The sequence below is a fragment of the Schistocerca americana genome, chromosome X (genome assembly GCF_021461395.2).
Source record: "Schistocerca americana isolate TAMUIC-IGC-003095 chromosome X, iqSchAmer2.1, whole genome shotgun sequence".
NCBI classification, from domain to species: Eukaryota; Metazoa; Arthropoda; class Insecta; order Orthoptera; family Acrididae; genus Schistocerca; species Schistocerca americana.
This window is the reverse complement of record NC_060130.1, coordinates 414,609,467-414,635,036: the sequence shown is the minus strand read 5'-3', so window position 1 is coordinate 414,635,036 and position 25,570 is coordinate 414,609,467.

Sequence of the window (25,570 nt, the reverse complement as noted above, 5' to 3'; positions counted from 1 at the left end):
ACAATTTTAAGGCCCACTATATCGACGCCGCTGTGTTTCTGGATTACTTTTGTTTTACGACTGGAATGTAATTCTCAAGCTCTCAACGGATTTGGCTACACATCCTGATAGTGTTATCTTCCAAAGTGTTCAGAACATTTAGTCTGTCTTCAAAACCCTGTTCAGTAACGCATAACGAATTCAACAGCCACGGGAGACTAATGTGGCGAACGGTTTTCGACTCATTGTACACTGTCAGCCATTTTCGTATGGACTAACTGTTACACGATTTGTGAAATCCGCAGTTAAGGCTCCAACAAGATGAATAAAAACAATAAAAACAATAATTTCAGCAGCAACAGTTGCTACAAGTAGAACAGCTATATCACCAATAGTTTGGCAATAGACTGCTGGAAAACCAGCTAGCACAGTCAAAACTGCACTGCTAGGCCCTGTTAAACCACCTAAAGTATCAGACGGTGGCATCACCTTCATCTTCTCTTCTGTTTGAAAGTTTAGATTAGTCGAAGGAAAATACAGAAATTTCCTTCTGTTACATTATGCCGTAGCACCTGGCAAGTGCTAACGGATACATTTTTCTGAAAAAAAAAGAAAACATCACCACAAAGTCTTTTACAGAGAAGTTCAAATTTTCCAAATGCATAAACATCAGCGTCTTGTCGCTCCTCTGACAGCTAGCCATTTTTCCATAAATGACACGCAGTCACGACAGCATAAAGTGACAGCATTAAAAGTAGTAGTTAGTGGTACGAGTCCCCCGCGTCCGTCGTCGCCGTCGACGAAGAACATGTATTTCCCTGTCGTACGCAATCAATCGATGCGGCCGAGGTCACTGGCCGACTCTCTGCTAGTATTATCAACCATACACAACGGTGTATCCATCGCGAAAATAATGTGCCGACTGTAACCAGTATCACAATCATAAGCATTGCTCGATTCCGCAAGAAGGCACGTTTCGCCTGCAACAAGTCCGGGAAGTTGACAACTATGTATCTCGGATAGGAAATGGCGACAACGGGCCGTCGTCTACAGGCCGAGAGTGTGGCACCAGCCAGCATTTGGTGCAATGGACGAAACTACACCCCGGATGGTTCACTCACAACACGTTAATAAAGACAGTTTAGAGCTTCCACCTGGCATGGATGCTGCTGTGTCATTAATTCATGCTAACACATACCGCTGAACTGGCTCTCTGCTACGGCGCAGAACGCTGCAGTGACTGATATCGTATAAAAATCCAGCGATTTCCCTGCAAAATGACTCCTGCTTAAGTGCACAAATGTTTGTAGGAAACGAAAATTTCATATTACAGCTTCGCGAGTTTCAAATGAAATTTTCGACGAGATGTTTTTTTAATGTTTGATTTCCAAATTAAATATTGCAATAAACTTTCGTCTCATTGAATTTCGTTTCGCGATTTAGAGGGCATGTGTACAACAAACTGACATTTGTTCAAGCCGGCTTAAGGAAACAGCAATCCTTTCTAGACAAGATTAATAATTATAATTAATTATTCCTCACTGAGCCCATACAATCTGCAAATGAAATCAGCTCATAAAGAAAGAGGCCAGATTTAAATGGTGGACAGCTTGCCAGGAGAAATTTCTACAACAAAAACACAAATTACCGCACTGCTCACCACTTTGAAGCATTTACGTCGGACAGGTGGCTCACTTTCACCAATGAAATCATTGTTGCATGAATACTATTTTAACACATTCAGATTTCGAAGAACCTGTTAGTCAAATGTTTTTGCGTCAAAACAATCATCTGCGGCCCAGATTCATTATTCCTCGATTAAGTAGGCTGCGTTGGTGATAACATATGGGACTGCGAAATTTCGTGTACGTCTCTATGAAATAATGTTTAACTGAATCACGGATCATTCGGCCCATTTTTGACAGCCTAAGGGTTATAACCGTCAGTTTTATTTCTAAGCGACTACCGACCGATATCCTTTCCAAATGCGACCCTCGAGATGCAAGTAGAGATGACTCGCAAGCTTTTCTCTGGAGTGTGGCAACGTGTTAGACAAGCACTAATTAGCCTGAAACTTTCTGGCAGATTAAAACTGTGTGCCTGACCGAGAATCGAATTTGTGACTTTTGCCCTTTCGTGAGCAAGTGCTCTACCGGCAGAGCTACCCAAGTACGACTCACGACCAATCCAGACAGCTTTACTTCAGCAAGTACCTTCCCAACTTCACAGAAGCTCTCCCACGAAACTTGCGAGTCTAGCACTCTGGAAAAACGGATATTGCGGAGACATAACTTTTCCACAGCCTAGGGGAAGTTCTCCGAATAAAATTTTCACTCTGCAGCAAGGTCTGCGCCGATATGAAACTTCCTGCTAGTGTTTTAAGTTTCGCAGGAGGGCTTCTATGAAGTACGGAAGATAGGAGACGAGGTACTGGCGAAAGTAAAGCTATGAGGACGGGTCGTGAGTTGTGGTTCGGTAGCTCAGTCGGAAGAGAACTTGCCTGCGAAAGGCAAAGTCTTAAAGTCTCGGTCCGGAACACATTTTCATTCTGCCAGGAAGATCCATATCAGCGCACACTCTACTGATAGTGAAAATTTCATTTACCAGTCCGTCTGCTTGTAATCACGTTAACTTAGGTGCACTTTCTGTAAGTTCTTATGAATTGAGCAAGTCTATGGAGTGAGATTCACATCCTTGCCGAGCACTATCGCCTGTTACATATGGCTTGCCAGAAGACGTACCAGAGGGATCAGGACCGTTTTTCAGAAATATTTGTACTAGGATCAGCAGGTCGGTACCACTAATTACGTATTGTCTTAGGTTACAGAGGACTCGGACTGTAGGCTCGTCATACTTTCTACGCTGTGGCCACAGATTGTCCAGTTAAGTGTACTTGTCTCACTGAGGTAGCACAAACGTGAAGGTATTAACACAGCATAACATTTGCTTACCATCCATCGACGCTAAAATTTGATGAACGGTGTTCTGACTCTGAGTGTCCCTCGTTGAGTGATACCTGTGTACTGAATACTGTTATGTGGAACAATATGGCAGTGGGTGCTTCATCATTTCTCAAGTTTTCCCTGTGCGGCCAGCTTAGCTTCTACCATGATTCGGAACCTAGCCAACATTTTGATGCCGTAGGAGCACCCTGTGTGATAAGTTCTCATAATGGCCCCAGGGTCGAGCATAGAACTACAGCCAGTATCCAGTACACTTATAGGCAAAATCAGAAAGACAGTGTTATCTATGGCAGATCAGAAACCCCAGAAACGACTTATCACATGATATTTGTCCAGATACATTAACTGTCACAAATCGGCAGAGCTGCTGCACGAGAGCAGGCGTTGTACTCTTCTTGTCGTTCCTCGTCCAGCCAACTGAGCTCAAACCTATGATCACCCCTGTATTATAACCATGGCACGTAACTGTGGGTTCTTAAATTTGCCCTATACTGGGTTGGTCACAGGATGACGTCGTGATCGATCGGAACGCTAGAATTTATAGCCAGACAGAATCTGTTGAGCCATAAACTTACAACCATCTGCAGTCACGCAACCGCCCGAGTTTCTCACTCCTTGTAACGAGAACACAGGTCTGCGAAAGCCACTGGAAAAAACAGGAGCCACTGCCTTGCACACCTAGTAAACAAAGTTTTCCTTTCACAGACTTCATCTCAACTGCTGCACCGTTATGGTCTCCATCTTCGACTCTACCTTGAGCTCAACAACTACCATGAAACAGTGAGCCTACAGAAGTCTAAACACACACATAGGCACTGATTCCTGGCCTGCTGTCCTCCTTCCCCATAGGACAGTTAGTGAAAGACCACAGAACGGTGTCAGTTTCACAAAGCCTGTCACGTGCAAGCAGAGGCTACTATTATCAAGGCGACCCCTAGAGCGCGCCGCACGTACACGACCCCGAATGGTTAAAATGGTTCAAATGGCTCTAAGCACTATGGGACTTAACATCTGAGATCATCGGTCCCCCACTCCGAATGTGCGTCTCATTGTCGCTTCGCCTAAAATATCCCAACGTCACCATCCTGAAATAATGCCCAATGAGACCATTGATGCCTTAGGCCCTATCGGCAGTACCCACGAATCTGGTTAAAATGAGAGACGTGTGGGGTCTTTAAAAATTAGATAGGTTTGGTATCCACGATGGACAATAATGAAGAAAAGTATTCACTAAAACTGCTGCCTGACAGGGATACCAAAATGGCATGTTTCTGGACTTAACTTGGTACACAGTTCGATATCTAACGACACGTGTATACCGGAGGGATTCTTAACAGACGACATACTGGTAGTGGTTTCAAAAAACTTGAGTGTGACTCTGGAACACAAATCAACGTATGTATTACCACTGATGAACTAATATTCTATAATCAACAGACTCACAATAGCTGTCCACATAACAATCTACTTCCTGCTGAAAGGTGGGTTGTTTCTAATTAGAAATCCTATCAAATTACGAGAAATTTCGATTCACAATGAAGCAGGTGGGTATATAAATATTTAGGTTTGTATTTGAATCAACTTTGGGATTTACCTGGCCAGGTAAATCAAGTCACTGCTCAAGATAACCCGTCGTTGAAGTGTAGTTTATGAACAGTCATTGCCACTTGTTGGACAGCAAGACAGGGACATCTGTACTGCCGTTTTGGAATTCACAGAATATGTTTGGGTACACCAGTTACTCACCAAGTTTGCAAAATAAACGAAGGACGTCTGCAGTGATCTTCCCTTTTAAGATAACCAGCAATTTGAAACTACAAATAGAAATGAACATTTGTGTATCTCAAGTTCTGCCTCCTCTCTATGTAAAACTGACAGAGACAATCCAACACGAAGGCAGGTTAGACAACCTTTATTTTTACAATTGTATCTAAAAAACTAAAACAAAATTAAAGCATAAACACAACGTAAAGGCCGCTCTTTCGGCGGAACCTGCATTAGACACTACACCCGTGACTACAAGCAACAAGACACCCGCTGGTCCTTCTACTCGTAATCCGCCGTTGGGGAGTGGCACGTCTTCACAAAGAAAAGGTCCGTATGGACCTGACACTTGTTCCTGTCCGTAAAAATGACACACACATAAGGTTAATTTCCCATACCCGGCACAGTCCAACTCTGAGGAGGGTCCAAGAAGACACTACACAGATAATTAGCATAGTACTGATGGTAGCGCTGGTGACGTCAGAGACAAGTTAATCATTCTAATAGGAAGGTCCAAAATACGAGAACGTCAATGTCAGCATCCCAGTGAAGTTAAATTTGGTCAAACCCTTGATCCATGTCACCCCATGCATCTTCGTATATGGACAAAATGTCATATCTGGGAATAGAAGGGAGGTCGGAGTCACTGCAGCCGCTGTGGTGCGCTGAATGAGGGCTAACATCAATCTCTTCAACCTCCACACATCTGCGGCACACCCACATTCCCGACGGTGTTCATCTGTATCAGATAGATGGTGCTCGACACATTATGAAGAGTTTGCAATACATATGGAATTGAGTTTTAGTGATTGATGTATTTCTGATTTACCATCAAAAACCAGGCCACTGTTGCGTTCGAATCTGGGAGAGTGCCGTTTACTGGACGCCAGACAACCGCCCAAGCAACTGTGGGATCACAGCTTTCAATCGGATTCCAAGAATAGCCTCATATCATCTGTCACTACACTCTGCAGCCGCTCATTTGACATGTCGACGTTGCCACAACTGAAGTCCACAAGAAACTACTTAAGGTGAGATATTTTCAGGGATATATGAGCCACTGCAGTCGCTGATTCGTGAGATGCCGGGATCACTTCCTCATTAAGAGTTCTTGTGAAGCTATGGTGGCAGCAAATCATGTTCATCATCGTAGCAACATATGAAGCAGTTGCTCTAACCCATACATTGACCATTCCCAGAGTGTCACCTGTAGTAGGTAGGGGGAGTGCATCGTAGTTCAATTTGATGATCATTCCCTCACTGGCAAAGTAACCCAAAACTCTTTCGCATCGGGAGGACCATAGCCAAATGGAGTAAATGGGGTGTCCTGGACGCCAGATGGATGTTGATATAAGCCACCTGCTGGACCATGTTTAAAGGGCGCAGCTAGTTGCTGTAGACATCTATACATATACCACGTGGTAGACTAGTATAGATAAGGCCATTCGTCAGCTGTCCCTTGTAAAGATGACCCTGAAAGATTTGATCATATCCTGGAGTGTGTATGGGGTCAAGCTTCCTTATTAACAGCCACCGCTGATGACCATTGCCCCAGAATTCTCCAATTTTATGTGGCTTTCGGCTACTGCATCACATTGGGCAATCCAGTCCAGAGATATTTCAACTTCATCTGGCGTATGTGCTGAAAACACCAGATCATCCTCATACACATGCCGATGAGGGTATGGTCTCTCAATGTATATTTCTGCAGCCAGAACAATGGTCTGTGTAGCTGTGGCTCCATGCCAGTGGCATACATATCAGCGGGAAACCCTGGCTAACAGACTGCAAGATAGTGATGGTTAGTGAAGTACATAAACTGTGAAGTCGTACCTCTATGAAGGCACTTAGTGGTGTTATGAAGGACTGTGGAACACCGACATCCACACCACCTTCTCAAGATATGTGTAGCATAATCTATTGAAAGCTTGGTCAAAGTCCATTGACATCAAGGCCTCATACACATCACATCCCTCCTCCAGTGTGATGATATTACTGTAATCACTGAACACCATTTAAATGTTGGTGTTACTGCTGAGATACACCTGGTCCATAGAGACGACTTGAGGTAGGACCCTCTGAATAGGGACAGTCCAAATCCTTATAAAGATCTTGGAATCGCTATTGAGTAGCGTAAGAGACCATTATTGGTTAACTCCTCTTCCAGCAGACGGTTTGGGGACTGATACAGGGCTGCCACCGACAAAAGGAGGTGACATATTCACTGTCATCGGTTCTTGATATATTGCAACCCATCAGGGCATCATAGGCTCGTGGAGCATAAGACAAATCTCTATCAGGAGACCCTATAGACCTGGACATTTGCTGGTCACTCCTTTGCGGAGGACGTTGGTCATGCCTTCCACCATTATGGGATCCATGAGGGTCACTGCCGTATCTCCATTGAGAGCCCAAGACAGCAAGCAGAGCACTACATCAGCCTACAGAGCATCGTGGCCTTCTGCTACATAGAACCGCTGCTAATGATCCAAGAAAGCGTTGGCCATCCGATATATCCAGCACGGTGATCAGGTGCCGATCAGGCAAAGTCTTGCAACAGCCTTTATAGTTCCCAGTACATCATAAAATGTGGCACTTGATCACGTGATGACAGGCCACAATTGAGGTCGTCTACTGCTAGAATGGGGCAGCACATTGCGAATCATTCAAATAAGTGCTAGATCTCCTTCAGGTAAAGCACCCAATGGTGCCTTCTCTTGTCAGAACCAGAGAAAGCATCCACATTCACGATCCTGATGCCCAGATATGTGACAGTAAGTCCATATGCTGACAGGGGGGTAGGTCACACCATCAATCACGATACCTTCCTTCACGAGAATGGCCATACTGCTGCTGTTGTCTTTGCATGGCACCTGGTAAACATCTTATGTGTAAATAAATTGGGAACTCTTTGAGGTACACTTGCTGTAGGAGGGTGATGTCGAGAGCCATCACCTACAATGTGATGTGAAACATCTGCAGCTTGGCCCTAGAACTGGTGGTACTGAGGGTGATTTTGCCAGTTCAGTATGCCTGGCATGTATCATTGGAGCCCACTCTGTGTGTTGGAAGTGGGAGACCTGAAGAATGCCCCGCTATTGAGGATGGGTCTTCTTCAATATCCATCAGCATATAACTCACACAATAACAACCACTTAAGCTATGGCGGCAGACCTCACATCCTCAGTATCGCTAGTCTATGCAGTCGGGCTTGTGCAGTGATAACTCTGCTGAATTTATGGTGTGGTTGCTGATAGTTTCAGCATGTCTTTTATGGGGGCAGACTAAATCTGCCTGATGACCATCATCCAGAAGCATGGCACTGTGAGAAGTCTCCTGTGAGTCCATTGCCAATCGAACCAGATCAGGGTTCAAATGGTTCAAATGGCTCTGAGCACTATGGGATTTAACATCTATGGTCATCAGTCCCCTAGAACTTAGGACTACTTAAACCTAACTAACCTAAGGACAGCACACAACACCCAGTCATCACGAGGCAGAGAAAATCCCTGACCCCGCCGGAAATCGAACCCGGGAACCCGGGCGTGGGAAGCGAGAACGCTACCGCACGACCACGAGCTGCGGACCCAGATCAGGGAACCAACAATCATATTTTCCCACTTAGGGTGGTCGTCACCATCAGGATGTTCAGTCTCTGCAGACATCGCCTGGCAGGTATCGAGTGTAGCCAGAAGGGCATTTCTTAAATTGGTTTGGAAACCATTGTTTTCGGACATGAGCATTGTCATTCAACAATGCCAGGGGGTCGTTACCATCGGTGACAAAAACGTTGTCCGCCACCACTAAGCCAACCTCTCCTCTGGGGCCATTCCCCCTTCGCATTGTAAGATTGGTGGTTTAGGGTGCACAGGCGATGTAGACTGTCCATCAGTAGTACCTACATCAGGAGCTGCTCAGGACTGATTGGAGACAATGCTTCTGTCGACAGTCGACCACAGATTAAAGGGCCCCCTCTGCATCAAGAGGGGCACTGTCGGATCTTATCTCGCTCCAGAGGCAACTTCATGACGCAGTGTTGCCGACAGATAGATGTGAGATGTCCCTCTTGCCCACAACGTGAACATTTCTTTGACTGACCATTGTAAATTACGATGGCATGGCATCCGTCTTGTTCAAATAGGACAGGACATGTTGCGTAAGGTCTATATGCACCTGAAGAACCCCATACAGAAATGGGTACGTTGTAAAGTGTGCCCAACCTTCCTTTTCCGCTGTATGGCTTATCACAGTGTAACAGGGTGTCAATGCAGTAGTCATAATCTCTGATGGCACGTCAAAGGGCAGCTAGAACATTCGGACTGTCCTGTGGCCGATACTTGCATGTTCTACTTCCACTGGGCCATTGTGTTCACCCAACTGTCTGATATGAAAGTCACTCGTCTTATTGAGGATCCTTTCACAAACCACGTCGACAACCAGTTTCACGTAGACCACACTACTCAGGATGGAGAGGTGAGTCCCCAGTAGGTCATGATACTTGACGCGATTGTAATCTCGTGAAAAGTGCTCAATTTCATATATTCTTGCATACACGGTCGTAAATTTCAACGTCAGAGTCGATTTTAGTATGAAAATGTCATGATGCTTTGAAGGAAGTATGTTGCATGGGATACGCTGCTTGACCCTGAGCCGTGCGCGGCTCGTGTTCGTGCCGTTATTGCTTGTCATCTTGTCTTGATGGCACTTCCGTCTCGTTTCTTATTCGATTTACTGGTGTCACTAAGCTGCTGGCTTGCCTGCCCGTGAGTGGCAGCAGTAGCGCTTATCAATAAGACCACTGTCGTACTGTCTTTGGAGCGACCGCTAGTATTTACGGGTCGTCGTGTGTCGGGAGTTGAGTCGGCACGGAGCAGCAGTGAGGTCCGGACAACCATGACTCGCCCGCCCGACCGTTGCTGACACACATGACTTGAGTGGGGACAACTTTGGTTGGTCGTTCGGTCCGTCGTCTCATCGGACGACGTGTATTTGGTCGCCGACTGCTTCTGGGTTCTCTGTGTGTGACGACTTGTGATTCGTCCTTGTTGTTCCACAGTCACTGGTTTTAGTATTGTTCGACTTGTTTGTGGAAGTGTTTTCGTGGAACCGTGTGTTGCTTGTGTGGTTTTGACTGAGCAGCTATTTTAATGCTGTCTGCACACTGCATGTAGTCAGTCGGTTCGGACAGTCGGACAGAGCGGCGAGGAAATCTCGCGGCACAAGGCCAGGCCAGGACCGCTGGTGGCGCGCACGCACTGTCGGATCGCGAGGCGCTAACTGCGAGAGTGACAAAGTTCGTGGCCCACCGAACCTGGACGCTGAAGTTGAGTGATCAGTTAACCTGTTATGAAACCTCCACTACTGTGACATCTCTTCATTCATTTCGGGGTTGTTGCTCCCTGGGCCGTTCGGGCTTGCAGCAATGTATGATGTGTTGGAGTCGGCGAAATCTTGCAGCCGTCTTCCTATATTGTGATTAATTATTGAATTGACTGTTGCTTGCCAGTGAAGTGCACCAGCGGTATTTTCTGCCCTGTGGCCGTTAATGCCCAAGTTACCCGCCCTGTTCGTTACTGTAGTTTTCCGGCAGCGTGCGTTTCCTCGTCGTGTTGATGTTGTCCGGCACGGCGTGTACTTCGACAGCCTTTTATGTTGTTTGGTTCATATTTTGTTAAGAGTGGTTATTGTTCCCTTGGCTGTTTTTAGACGACAACTTCTGATGACATAGTGCTGTTAGTATCCTCGTCCTTGCCCGATATTTTCCATCGTTGTCCCGTTGGTCGGACGGAAGGGAGTTGGTTAAATCGTTGGTCGGTCCTTGGGCCGTCCCTAGTTTGGGTTGCCATCCGATTATTTAACTTCAACTCTTGGCTGACTGTCTCAACTCGCCGGCCGAAGTGGCCGTGCGGTTAAAGGCACTGCAGTCTGGAACCGCAAGACCGCTGCGGTCGCAGGTTCGAATCCTGCCTCGGGCATGGATGTTTGTGATATCCTTAGGTTAGTTAGGTTTAACTAGTTCTACGTTCTAGGGGACTAATGACCTCAGCAGTTGAGTCCCATAGTGCTCAGAGCCATTTGAACCATTTGTCTCAACTCACCTTACGTTTGAGCTACCTTTTCAGGCCGACCCTTGGAACACTTCTGAGAACCACTTGTTCTGTTTGTTTTAGGTTGTGACTTTCATTTTAGTTTGAAGCATTGTGCGAGGCTTTCGGCCGTATATTAATTCAGATCTTTTTAAATTTTGCGTAAAGGCCTTCAAAAGTGTTAAATTAAAATTTTGAACATTGATTTTATTTTTAAAACTATTCTTTTCCTCAAATTTGTTCTATCTGAAATTATTGTAATCCAGTCCCTAAGCCGTTAGTTGTTCGATGTGTTATGTGTGGCCCTCAGCCGAGGATTTACATGAACCCCTTTTAATAAGATATTCAACCGTGTGTATTCTTTAAAGGAGAATTTTTTATGAGAAGAAAGGGGTTTATTTTAAATTTGTTTGACTTGTTGTTCAAGCATCCAGTCGTCGTTTCAAATTTGTTTGTGGCCTTGAGCCGTGCAATAAGTTAATATTTCTTTAATTAGGCATTTGGGCGTTCTGTTGTAAATTTAAAAAGAAATTTATTGGTTGGAAAAATTGTCCATTAATGTGTTTTAGTTATAGTTGTCCCTCAGACGTGTAGTGTAGGCCTTCAGCCTCTAATTGTTTTCAATTGCATGTTTTTTTAAGGAAAAAAGTTTTCACCTTCTATTTTTAATTGCTTTTGATTTCTAAGCCAGACCTTGAGCCGTTCTTGTTCTCGGTGTGATTTTGGGGCTTCAGCCCAGAAAGCATCTCAAGTTCTTCAACTAGACCTTCAGCCGTAATGTTTAGTTCTGAGCTTTTAAAGCAATTTGTAAATGAGTGGTTCTTAGAAAAATAAAGTTGTGTGTTTAATTGTGCAACTCACAGTAACTGTTTACGGCCCCATCCACAATAATAACCTTATCTTGTGCGCTCTCTGAGTACCTACCAATCAGGTTTCAGTCCCTAATTTGCAAATTGTGCATGCTAGTAGCGTTCATTGTCCGTTTGCATTCCCGAAAGGGGGACGCACCCCTTAGCATACAGCGCTAGGCGTCATTGAACAGCGTAGCGCACGACCAAGAGGGTACGTACACAACATGCCATTCGAGTTGTCATGGTGGCATGTCTTCTGGCCAATGTTTTCAATGTATTTGTGGTATCAAGGTAAATGAGAAATCTGGGTGAAAACAGTTACAAAAAGCGCTCGAAATTGCGCCCTCCTGCCTGAATGCACACCGTGCAACGACGCTGGAGATACTGTTGTACCCTTTCGAACACTCCTGTCAAAGTGGAAATTGCATCAAAGGCTGCTATAAAGCGCGCTATCAGCCCTTCATGAGTCTGAACGGTTGTTTCATAAACAACGCATTTTTGGTGGCCCAGGAAGAAATAGATCAACGGGCATCAGTTCTGGGAAATGTGCAGGCCATGCCACCGGCCCACCGCGTCCTATACAGTCCTCACCAAAGATTTCAGTCACATGCATTCGTAGTGTATGTCTACATGTACATCTACATTTACATTTATACTCCGCAAGCCACCCAACGGCGTGTGGCGGAGGGCACTCGCGTATGGTTCGCGGGAAGAACTACTGCCGGAAAGCCTCCGTGCGCGCTCGAATATCCCAATGTCCGAAGTACGCAAGTTCACCATCGTGTTGGTACTGCGTTTGCTGTCGCACATTGAGTGTAACATGTTCCAACAACTCCGGCAGAGTTGCTAGTAAAGGGATGAGGTAATTGTTTCCGTTCATTCACCGGGGAACATGTATGGACAGACCAGATTATCGCCCACCAAGCCGGCCCAGATGTTGACAGCGAAGTGATGTTGATGATCACGAACGAAGGCGGCGTGCGGATTGTCCAGAAAAAGTACACCTTCAGGAACGTCAGGTTGAATGGTAAACCTTTGCAAAAACCAATGGCAGGATTCAGTTCGACGTAGGTCAGCAGTAGGCGTGTAGATAATCTTAATGCCACACACGTCAAATTGTGGAATGTCTTTCACCCATTTCCCGTGAAAAAGGCTTGTCGAAAATGTGTTTTCCAGCAGTGCTAATGCCTCCTCTTCAAGCCCTGGTGTACGCACTGTGGTTTGACGACCGCCTCCGTCAGGTCTTCGCATCTGTAACACAAAATGAATACACGGGTTTTGAAGTAAGCATTAAACGCACATGTGCCATTAGAGAATGTGCCAGTGGAAAACGTACTTCAGGTGAAGCGGTCTCCGTAGGGACCTGCGGATGGCGGTAAATGGAAGTGGATCTGGCACTCGACGATTCTGAAATCTCCAAACGTACAATCGTTGAGCAGCGTGAGCATTTCCATCCCCCACCCCGTAAGCACAGTGCATGTCTGCCCTTTCCTCCAAAGAATAGCGCTCCATTTCCTGTCCGGTCCGCACAAGAACATACACAAGGGTGTGTAGTTTGATTATAAACTGACGCAAGGCGATTCAGAATCCACAGTGTGCACAAGTGCTGCTCTCTATGCATTACCTATCAAACAGGCATTTGCACAGCCACAGACAACCTGTTGACGTCCCAGGAAGAGGCTGGAAATCTGTGGTGTTGTCCCGTCTTGAATATATGTCCACTACAGCGTTTGCAAATACAGATCATAAAACTACAACCTGACGTCTCTTTCACCTTCAAGTCACAAACACGTTCAAACAGTTGCGCTGCAGACCTGCTACCTTGACGGCTCGTATGGCATGTTGTGTGCCTACCATTTTGGGGGCGCGCGACGCTGATCGACCCATAGCGCACCTGCTCTTTTCCTAAAAGGACAGCTTTTACTGTTTTTGTACAGGCTAAGTATTTGTAACTATTCCTGTGTTCCATCTAAATGTGTCTTATTCCCCTAACGTTTGTGTTTTTCTTGTTTGTGAATGGAGCGTTGACACGTTGCCGCATAGCGCCGTACGCTAAGGGATGCGGACATGGGTTGCTACGTGAAATATGCTTGCTATGGCCCACTATACTAGCCCTCTGATTTTCTACGTTAGGTAGCAAGTTGAGGCGAACAGTTTGATACGGGACAAAAATTGGCCTACAAAAACTACGTAAGGTACACTGTACGCGTCGAGCAAGTTTTTCACCATACCCGTGCTCTCTTCGCACAAACCATTAGTTCTAGAGAAAAAATGAGTAGGACATTTTTTGTAGGAAATTTAATATAGTTTAATTTTGTATTGCGACACGTTTTCGCTGGAGGGTGTCGTTTTCGAGTTATTCAAGAAAAACGTACAAAAGTGATATTAAATGTATTGTATCTCGAAAACCCTTCGGAATAGGTCATACGTCTATATTAAGATTTTTGTTCAGAATCACTAATACTATCACCCCTCAAAGCACGTACCTTTCCTCCTGACTCACCCTGTATATAACAGGCAAGTATACTTTCATCAAGAATCCAGAAACGCATGTCAGGAGATAAATTTATTGAATCGGTTTTATTTAGTTTTTGTCTCTGTTGTAAAAGTGGAAAATGTGAACCTGTTGGCTATTGCTCAGTAAGCGGTTCATATGTCTATTCGGCATGCTGCCGCATCACGTTTTGTAACTTCCGCAATATTTCTTCGAAGCAACTGGACAGCGTTAGAAAGCAGCCGCTGGCAAGTGGGATCTGGTGAAGTCCTCTCTGCAACCGTTTTTTAATGCAGGCTTCATCCGAAAATCGTGCATGTGTTAGTGAGCTGCTGACACGCTACCGTCATCAGTCTGGAGGCAACTAGCTCACCTAGATCTAGTCTCTTAAGTATCGTAAAACATCTTCTTAGAATTCTGAGTTTTTGTAATATTTTACACAGCTTCGTTAAAGTTTCTGGCAGTACTAAAATTTCATTGTTCCTTTTGCATTGCCATATGAGGTGAAAAAGGCGGCTATCATTTGCTTTGCTTTTAATTTCGTAAGTCATAGCTCGTCGTTACGCCACCTTGGTATGAATGCCAAGCACATGGGCAGAATTCGAACAGAAATACTTCGAATGTTTCATAAGTAATTTTTTTCGTATAAAAACTGTTTATTTCAAGTTACTTACTAATAAATCCAGGCCTACTGTGTACTATAACACTACCGGCTACTACTAAAATAGTCATATGCCACCGCTAATGCAATTCCTTGAAAGGGCTTTTAATTTTGTGAGCATGACTGAGTGTCATGGAAAGGGGTCGGACCAAATTTGTTTCCCTAAAGATTTCTATTGAAAGAAAACAGTAGCAAGATAAACGGAAATCGAAAAATGGTTCTATTAATAATAAGTAATGTGTAATAACGTAAAAAGAAACGGTTGCCAACCTAATTAGGCAAAGTTGTATCCCAGTACTATCGTGGATCATAAAGAAACTCATATGTGGGTTGAATTTGCTTGGTACTGAACTCCTGTATTGTTGATAAGATACAAGTCGGTAGCACAGTTTACAAAGCAATGAGCCAGTGATTTGACTTTCACTACACAGGTGGAGTATTGATATGGTTAGGCACAACATTCTCTCAGTAACACTTACTATTTGTATGTTCCGGCAGGAAGATAATGATAATTATACGTAAATGATTGCTGACTTGGACAGGAGAATCTTTTATCAGTTTCATTATGGGAAATTACTTCTACTAAAATAGTTATGAAGTAATGGTACATACCGTTTTTACTGATTATTATTTGCCTTGTCAAGTAATGTTCACTTCTTTACATTATTTAGCTCAAATGGAGCATCTGATATCTGGTTCTATTATAGTTTGAATACTTGTAGCAGTTGACTATTCTTGAGTGATTTTATTCTAATATGACATTTAAATCTGGCTCAACAATTAGCATGTGGGCCCAGAAACTAATAGATAGATTCAGATCGTGGCTGAACACTTTAATCAGAAAACAATATGGGAAACACTGTTACATACATAACACATGAAATTGTAAACTCTATTTCTTTAATAAGACAAATCTTTGAACTGAATACTTTAACTGTCCAATTATGAAAACTACTTGGAGTATTTCAAAACTTATGCTACCTAAATAATTATGTACTTTACAACTCCAAAAAGTTTATTAACTTTTGTTAAGGAAGGTAATTGCTTTTCAGTTCAGTAAATCAAGATACTATGATTTATAGCAGCATTTGGGATAAGAGCCTGTCTACGTAACTGACTAAGGATAAAATACGGTGGCTCAACACAGAGTTTACAGAACACAAAATTATTACTGCAAGTGAAACCATGTAAATGGTCAATGCAATTATATAGTACTCAACTGATAATTTGAGATAAAGGTCATGGCAATGTCGATCTCCTGTGCTATTCATACGAAGGTGGCTCTTCTTGTGTTACATGCTGTGAAAATTCTGTTCTTAGAGTCGGATTTTCACAGCACATAGCTAACCAAAGTATGCCATGAATAATAAGCCACATTACTTCCGCATCCGAGGCTACGTTATATAATCTTACTGTTCTTCTGGCCTCTTCCAGTTAACAAGATGCGTACTCTTTGCCTGCTAGCCACTGACTGACTCATGCTAACAGGAGCCTTGCAGTTCGACCACCAGATACACCTTTTCTATTCCTGCCTAGCCAGCTCCGTTGCAGAGGGACTTTCCTCCGAGTTTTATGTGATTGAAAACCTACTTTCCCTATCCACGAACAAGTATTACAATTAAATTTTTAGTTTTTTCAATATTTTACAGAACATTACTCTTGAAATTATATTCTTAGCTTAATTACAGTTACATAAATTATTATACGTAAAGAATAAAACAATTACATAGATTTCACATCAAAGAGCATAGTTGTACAGAAGTCACATTAGAATAAACACAGAAAAATAATTTAGATAAGACCACTATAGGTAATACTGATTATCGTGTTAAAGTACGTAACATAATAATCAGCTTATCTCGCTCTTCCGGTTCACATCTCCACGCGTTGTCAGTCCAGATATTATTATGGTATGTCAACTTCCACTTACGCGTCGTTAATCAGGTAGTCAACACCTATCACACTCTTACTTGTAATGATGTGCATAGCTTCACGCTACCCGGAGAGTTTCTTAGCAATATTATTCTCTTCTAGTTCGACAGGTAGTATCTACTACTATCTTTTAGCTAACACTCCAGCTTAGATGTACGAGTCATTTGCATGAAGTCTTATATTTCGGATAATATCAGTAAGTCATTGAAACATAGCATGAACTAGAATGCGGAATTACGGTTCTCTAGGGTATACCCGAAGTGAAGTTGTTGCTTACGGATGACCTAGGTACCATACAGGATAAAATTCTATACAATTTCTGTCAAAAATTCTCTAATGCTAAGCTGAAGTTCACACATGAAAAGTATTTTCTTTGTTAGAAGTTCATGTGATTCTGAATTAAAAGTTTTCAGCGTCCAAAGAAAACTGAATACGAGCTTATATATATATTCAAGGCCGTAGAATGGCACATGTACTGAGTGAATGATATAACATTAAAGGTTTTCTAAGAACTGCTGGTTGGCACTGAGAAGTTTACTTTGTTTTAATCGGTCGTTGGGTTTGGGCTGAAAATGCATAGTAGAACTGTACTACGAAAGGAAATAACTTTTACAGGGATAGAGCTCTCATGTAACAGTTGTGCTACATTTTAAGCAGATGGATGTCATCTGTGCTCAGTTCCATTAACGGACAAGTAATCTCCACATAACGGACTTATGATGAATTACTGTTGAAAATGAAGTTAATTCTTTTAAATATTATTTGTAGAACATTATTAATACACCTTAGGCCGTGAGATCGTTAGCGATTAATAGGCATATAATCTTTAACAACATAACAGTTCTCGGTCAGCACCTGCTCATCACGAATCATGTTACCAGCAGCATCGAAAGTTCCATGAAAATATTACATATAGCTCCCAAATGACTAAAGCTCAGTATTCCTGGGAAATTAGGAATCTATAAGAGGGAACCTGACAAAACACTTAATGAGCACTCTGAGTTTAAGTATTATATTTGCTTTGCTCTTTTCACAAAAAATTTAATCTAAAAGACATGTTTTTGGAGAACTGTGGCTCACTTATTGTGAAATTCTAGGAAACAGATTGTGCATTTTTACACCATAATTTCTTTTGCCTCTGTAATTTCAATTTTTGAAACTGTTTTAAATACTGTTATCTTGTGTGCAAGAGTCATTTGCCACTAGTACGGCGTATTTCAACACATTAGTTATTCATCGTCGATTATATGCCGTTTTATATTTGTCTTATATTTTTACAGTTAGGCCTTGCCTACAACTTAAAGCCAATTCAAATGTTTGATCACACTACATTATCATATTGTAATTTTAATGCTTCATGTCTTTCGAAGCTATTAACTAGCACATTTACGATCTAGTAGACTGTATTAGATGCCGTGAAATTTGTACATGGCTTAGTACAGTTCATTCGTTACCTACATTTTGTAGAGCCATTTGATTCACTTGTGATGAACTATTACCTTTCAATATAGGAAACAGACTGTGTATTTTTACATCATAACTATTTTTCATATCACTGTAATTTTAAAATTAAAACAAAATTAAATCGTGTATACAAGTCTGTTACCCCCTGCACAAGAGTAATGTGCCATTAGCACGACGTACTACAATGAGCCGGCCGATGTGGCCGAGCGGTTCTAGGCGCTTCAGTCTGGACCCGCGCGACCGCTACGGTCGCATGTTCGTATCCTGCCTCGGGCATGGATGTGTGTGATGTCCTTAGGTTAGTTAGGTTTAAGTAGTTCTAAGTTCTAGGGGACTGATGACTTCAGAAGTTAAGTCCCATAGTGCTGAGAACCATTTGCACCATTTGAAACCACGTCCAAACGTCGTGGGATTGGACGACCACTCCTCAGGCAGGTGTGGGACCTCGTTGGCTGGGCAGACCGGTAAAACAGGACAGGTGGGAAATGTGGTGGAAATGATGTCGGAGTTAAATGGTAGACAAGTGTGTCTAAACACACCGTGCACCGAACGCTTCTGACGATGGGCCTCCACTGCTGACGAGCCATACATGTGCCAATGTTAAAACTACAGCATCGACAACTACTACTGAAATGGGCACATGGCCATCAGAAATGGGCATTGGCTCAGTGGCAGAACGTTGCATGGTCTGACGGAGACCGATACCGTCTTCTTTATACCGACTGGAGGGCGCATATCCGTCGTCTTCCAGAGTAACATCTCCTACCCACCTGTACTACGGGACGGAGACAAGCTGGCGGTGGCTCCATTATGCTTTGGGGAACATTCTCTTGAACATCCATCGGCGGCATTTATTAATGCACCATATCACAAGGCCAGCAGAGTGATGGAGTGATTCGAGGAACATAGTGGCAAGTTCAAATAGATTTGCTGGCCCCCCCCCCAACTCGTCAGACCTGAGACGGATCGAACACATATGGGATGTGACTGAACGTGGCGTCAGAGATCATCGCCTCCTTCCTGGAATATACCGGAATTAGGTGACTTGTATGTGCAAATGTGGTGTCAACTCCCTCTAGCGACCTACCAAGGCCTCATTGCTTCCATGTCCCGACGCGTCGCCGCTATTATTCGTGTCAAAAGTGGGCTCGCCTGCTATTAGGTAGGTGGTCATAATGGTCTTGCTGATCCGTGTATGAGAATGCCAGTTACAGCTACCATATATGTGTACACTGGTGGAAATGAATGTTCACGTTTACAGCGACGATACGTTAAAGAGTGTTGTTTAATTTTGTGGAATGTAACAATTTTCAAAAACAATTTTAAAAATTATGTTATAACTATCTTTTGTTTTTAGGTTATGGTTTGAGAATGGACAATGTAGTCCAAAACTAGTCTCCACACTCAAAATTTATAATACAACTGTGACAGATCTGGAAAAAGTAAAAGGTAATAATTATTTGTTTGATACAACTACTGTTTTATTTGCCTTCACTTCCCATGGGAAAGACGAAACTCGAGTGGTCGTTTTTCCGTAATTTTTGTAGCACTGAAACGCTGACAGCATATTTCAAATTACGTTATTAACTCTATGATGATGATAATGTTAGTTAAGACTAAAAGTTATATAGACATTTTACCCTTACATTTAGCGGGTGACGTAATATCATCGTACTATTATGACTGGAGCATTTGGGCAATGATTCTGAAAAAATACGAAAATACATGCAGATGTGCATAAAAACCAACATAGCTTATTCTGACGAATGAATAATAAAATATTTGTTAGAGGTTTCAGAGTGTGGATGCTGGAAAAAAAGTTTACATTGTAGAAGAATTAAATATCACGCCGTTTTTTCCATTCTCCGAGAGCTATTATGAAATATGTTAATGGGTTAATAACATGAAATGAGTCCCAATAAAGGCGTACTACGTTATATTAATTTTGTCGCAAACGATCTTCATGAACGTTTCATGGGGTTATTTTCAATTATTGACAATCAAAACTACATTGTACGGTGCACAGAATATTCATAGCCATCAGTGATGCATATAAATCCGTTATGTAAATTGAAGCAGGCGGCATTTCCAAGTCTAGACAGCAATTACCGCTAAACGAAGCTATTTTACACGCAATCGTTCGATCGTTAGACTTGAAATGCGTAACATTACCCTCAAAACACGGTGCTAATCCAATCTCTATCCCATAGGACTCAGTAAATGACGGATAACACATGTACTTTAATTGTTGGTTGCTATTTAGAGTGGTCGCGCGGTAGCGTTCTCGCTTCCCACGCCCGGGTTCCCGGGTTCGATTCCCGGCGGGGTCAGGGATTTTCTCTGCCTCGTGATGGCTAGGTGTTGTGTGATGTCCTTAGGTTAGTTAGGTTTAAGTAGTTCTAAGCTCTAGGGGACTGATGACCATAGATGTTAAGTCCCGTAGTGCTCAGAGCCATTTGAACCATTTTTTTTTTTTTTTTGCTATTTAGAATTGCCGTAGACAATATCACGTGGCAGGAGTACATAATTCTAAATTATCATCCCATAATAATGTTACACTTTGATGTTTCGTGCAGTGATTGGCAGGGTAAGGGTATTGTAAATGAAAACGAGTAATAACGACAGGTGCATGAAACTTAGGCTCAGACGTTAACCAACGATAAATTACGAATTTGCTGTAAAATAGTACATTGATAGTGAAAGAAACCTAAGTCAATCCCCTTTGACATGATTGTCATTTATTGTTTCATCAGGAATTATTCTAACAGCCTAGTTTTCCGCTACGGTTTTTATCCTGTGCTTACACAAATAATTTGTTTTATTTTGTGTTTCATATCAGCATCCTTATTTTTCAGTAATCCCCCTCATGAATAAGCTCTGCAATTTTCGAATGTGTGGGTGATTAAATGTTCGTTTCTGTCAGTAGCAATCAGAGTAGTTTTACTTCCTTTCCGTGTACCGTAGTAGGCATTTTACACTGAGTCCCGTTGAAACATGCTCTGTAGCCGGCTGTTATACAGAGATAAGAATACTACCCTTTTTAGCGTCTTGCAACTGGCTATGTACCCATCACACAATGTCACTGAAATGTTCTTGAATTTTTAATCAGAAATTTGTTCAGTGAACTGGCTTGGTCCAGAACAACGGTCGCTCGCCTTTTTTTACTTCTCTTCGATTGGGTAAGCAACGGTAGATATTTTTAGCGTTTTTCCGATTAGCCAGCAACTCTCCCACCCTGTAAATATGCAATGGACAACGGCTGGTAATACGCATACTAGTAACTACTTTAGGATACCGTTCTCGAGAATACAGTTGTATGTACACTATGTGATCAAAAGTACCTGGAAACCAGCAAAAACATGCGTTTTTCATATTAGATGCATTATGTGCCACCTACTGCCAGATGCTCCATATCACCGACCTCAGGACTCATTAGACATCGAGAGGGAGCATAATGGGGTGCTCCGAGGAATCTCGGACTTCGAACATGGGCAGGTGATCGGGTGTCACTTATGTCATACGTCTGTACGCAAGATTGTCACACTTCTAAACATCCCTAGGTCCATCATTTACGATGTGATAGTGAAGTGGAAACGTGAAGGGACACGGACAATAAAAAAGCGTACAGGCCGACCTCATCTGTTGGCTGACAGAGACTGCCGATAGTTGAAGAGGTTCGGAGTATGTAACAGGCAGACATCTATCCAGACCATCACACAGGAATTCTAAATTGCATCAGGATCCATTGCAAGTACTATGACAGTTAGGAAGGAGGTGAGAAAACTTGGATTTCGTGGTCGACCGGCTGCTCATAAGCCACACATCATGCCGGTAAATGCCAAACGACGCCTTGCTTGGCGTAAGGAGCGTAAACATTGGACGATTGAACAGAGGAAAAACGTTGTGTGCAGTGACGAATCACGGTACACAATGTGGCGACCCGATGGCAGGGTCTGGGTATGGCGAATGCCGCACGTCATCTGCCAGCGTGTGTAATGCCATCAGTAAAATTCGGAGGCGGTGGTGTTGTTGTGTGGTCGTGTTTTTCATGGAGGAGGCTTGCACCCCTTGCTGTTTTGTGTGGCATTATCACAGTACAGGCCTACATCGATGTTTTAAGCACCTTCTTGCTTCCCATTGTTAAAGAGCAGTTCGGGGATGACGATTGCATCTTTCGACACGACACGTGTTCATAATGCACGGCCTGCGGCGGAGTGGTTGCACAACAATAACATCCCTGTAATGTACTGGCCTGCACAGAGTCCTATCCTGAATCCTACAAAACCCCTTTGGGATGTTTTGGAACGCCTACTTCGTGCCAGGCCTCACCGACCGACATCGATATCCCTCCTCAGTGCAGCACTCCGTGAAGAATGGGCTGCCATTCCCCAAGAAACCTTTCAGCACTTGATTGAACATATGCCAGCGAGAGTGGAAGCTGTCATCAAGGCCAACACCATATTGAATTCCAGCATTACAAATGGAAGGCGCCACGAACTTGTAAGTCATTTTCACCCAGGTGTCCAGATACTTTTGTTCACATAGTGTATATTTCGCTGTTCGGAGAAACATTTCAGTTTTGGTCGGTTTTCGTTGAACTTCTCATTTGGCAGTGTAGGTGATCATCGCGTTTGCTTAAATTAACAGCCAGGACATTTATTCTTAGAAGGCCGCACCTTTGTTTCCTCAGTTTAATGTGAAATTTGGTGAGTACATCAACTCAGATATGTCTGGTGTTGAGCCATTGTTTTCAGGGCGATCGTTTGTTGGTTTTAGGACTTCCTTTCGTGTTTGATAAATGATGTAAGACTGCAGATACCGATCCCGCCATGGACAGATTGAATCTACCCTTACTCATCTTTGTTCCAACGACTTATCTTCGCTGGTGGGGAAGCTGCATTATTCCTGAGGGGTGCTGCTTGGCGCCCGCCGTTTGCTTTGGCACTAAACTATGTTAATTCCCATATAATATAAAATTATAAGAGGTACATGGCCCTTATTAATATGTGGAAACAGAGAATGTCAGTAGCGCTCCAAGTAGGATAAATGATTCCATATTTGTTTTTGTTTCATACAAAACAGAAGCTGATTTCGTGGCACGATATTCTGTGAGGTCATGTATGTTTGTTACTGCTCACAAAACTATTTGTGAACTGCTCGGATTAAATTCATTGTAAGTATAGTGTTCGTATTCAACGTTATTTTTATTTGCATCTGTTTTTCGTACTTTATAGCCTTAAAAGGAGGCCTCCGAAATTTTAGTTCGAGTGAGAGGTTGATCCTAGTAAATTGATTCCTATTAAAGTGTATCGTTTGTAATGCCTGACAATAACATGTGAACAAATCTGTTGCATGTTAAACATTCGCAAGGAACAATGCTCCAGTTACGAAGACTATAAAGCATGTATGTATATATGTATTAAATTGGGGACCTAGCAACGACGGAGAGGCTTCGTTCCGCCGTAGCCCTCAGTGGCTCAGAACCCCAGAACAGGCCACAGCAGTCCACCCACCCCACCGTCGCCCAACACCGAACCCAGGGTTCTTGTGTGGTTTGGCGGTTTTCCCCACTCCCCCCGTGGGCCCCCCTCCCTCCTCTCAGCCCCCCCCCCCCCCGAAAATGTTCCATACCAGACTAGTGTAACCCCAGATGTTTGTGTGGTAGAGTAATTATGGTGTACGCATATGTGGATATGGTGTTTGTGCAGCAATCGCTGACACAGTGTGACTGAGGCGGAATAAGGGGAACAACCCCGCATTCGCCGAGGTAGAGGGAAAACCGCCTCAGAAACCATCCACAAGCTGGGCGGCACACCGGACCTCGGCACTAATCCGCCAGGCGGATTCGTGCTGGGGACCGGTACTCCTTACCGCTCCGAAGCAGCGCGTTAGATCGCGCCGCCAGCCGTGCGGAGTCTGCAAATAACTGTGAGATGCACGGCACTCACTGGCAAGAAGCAAGACCACTAAAAGCAGAAATATCTACTCATTCCTTGACAAGATGTAATCAAGTTGATTACGAATTCTGTCAACATCTGATAAGATGAAGTTCTCCAATAACGCGAAAAAAGTACGGAAAACGGATGCAAACAAAAATATAATGGAATAAAAGCAATGTGCGATGTACTTGTAATGCATTTAAATAGTGCAGTTCACACACGGCTTCGTACGCATTAACAAATATACGAGTACATAAGTCCACACAACAGAATGTGACAAAACCCATTTCTGTTTCATACGAAACAAAAACAAATATGTGGTCATTTACTCAGCCTACTGTTACAGATGACAGCAGATATCAAACAGAATAGGAGTAACATAATTGCAGTTCATTTCAGAGCGCTGAGCATCCAAAACATTGTAATCAGAAACAGAGTCCTACGGACTAGCTTCTGTTCACTACGGAACAAAAACAAATATCGAATACTTTAAATCATCCAGTAGGGAAACGAAATGATGAAGGATTGGTAAACATTCAGTACTCCGATTAGCCTGACAGCGAACCAAGATCGTATTGCCGGAAGTCCCTACATGAGTTTCACCCCCGTGGTAGTCCCACCTGAGCCTTCTACATTTATATATATACTCAGTGCACAGTATGGCACGTGGTGGAGAGTATCCCGACCACTACTACCCATTTCGTTCTTAAAGACAGGATCGCGAGTATACGCACGGTATGCGATCAGCCATGAAATGCGTTAATTTGTGGAACTGAAATAATTTAGATAGTCAGACTTTAAATCACGCGCAACGTGAAACGGAATTGAAATTTGTTAAGTGTATGGATCCAGCTGCAGAGTGAATATGATTAGGCTCATAGAGGTTATCTTGCTTATGATTAAACAGCAATAAACCGAATGCTGTGAAATCAGTGTGAACTTCATTTAACATGCTCATATTAATGATAGTACTTTGGCAAGAGTTTTGATTAAAATTGTGTGAACCGTAGATAGGGCACGTGTCAGCGGGCACACAATCGAGATATTTCTCGAAACGGCGCGTCTACTTCGGGGTATGTTCGCTGTTCATGTTGTAGTAACAATCAAGTCCGATTGCCTTTTGTAACTGAGCCAGCAAAAATACACGAGTTAGCGAAAAGAAACGAGTAACTTAAATTTGAGAACATGTGAAAGAACGGATGAGACAGAGAGACAAGGATAACGACTGCTGGAACAGTTCCCAAACGTTCGGACAGGCTGAGAACATTTATACAAGAAAGAAGAGAAGTGGAAGCTGTACCACAAAAATGGTTCAAATGGCTCTAAGAACTATGGGACTTAACATCTGAGGTCATCAGTCCCCTAGACTTAGAACTACTTAAGCCTAACTAACCTAAGGACGTCACACACATCCGTGCCCGAGGCAGGATTAGAACC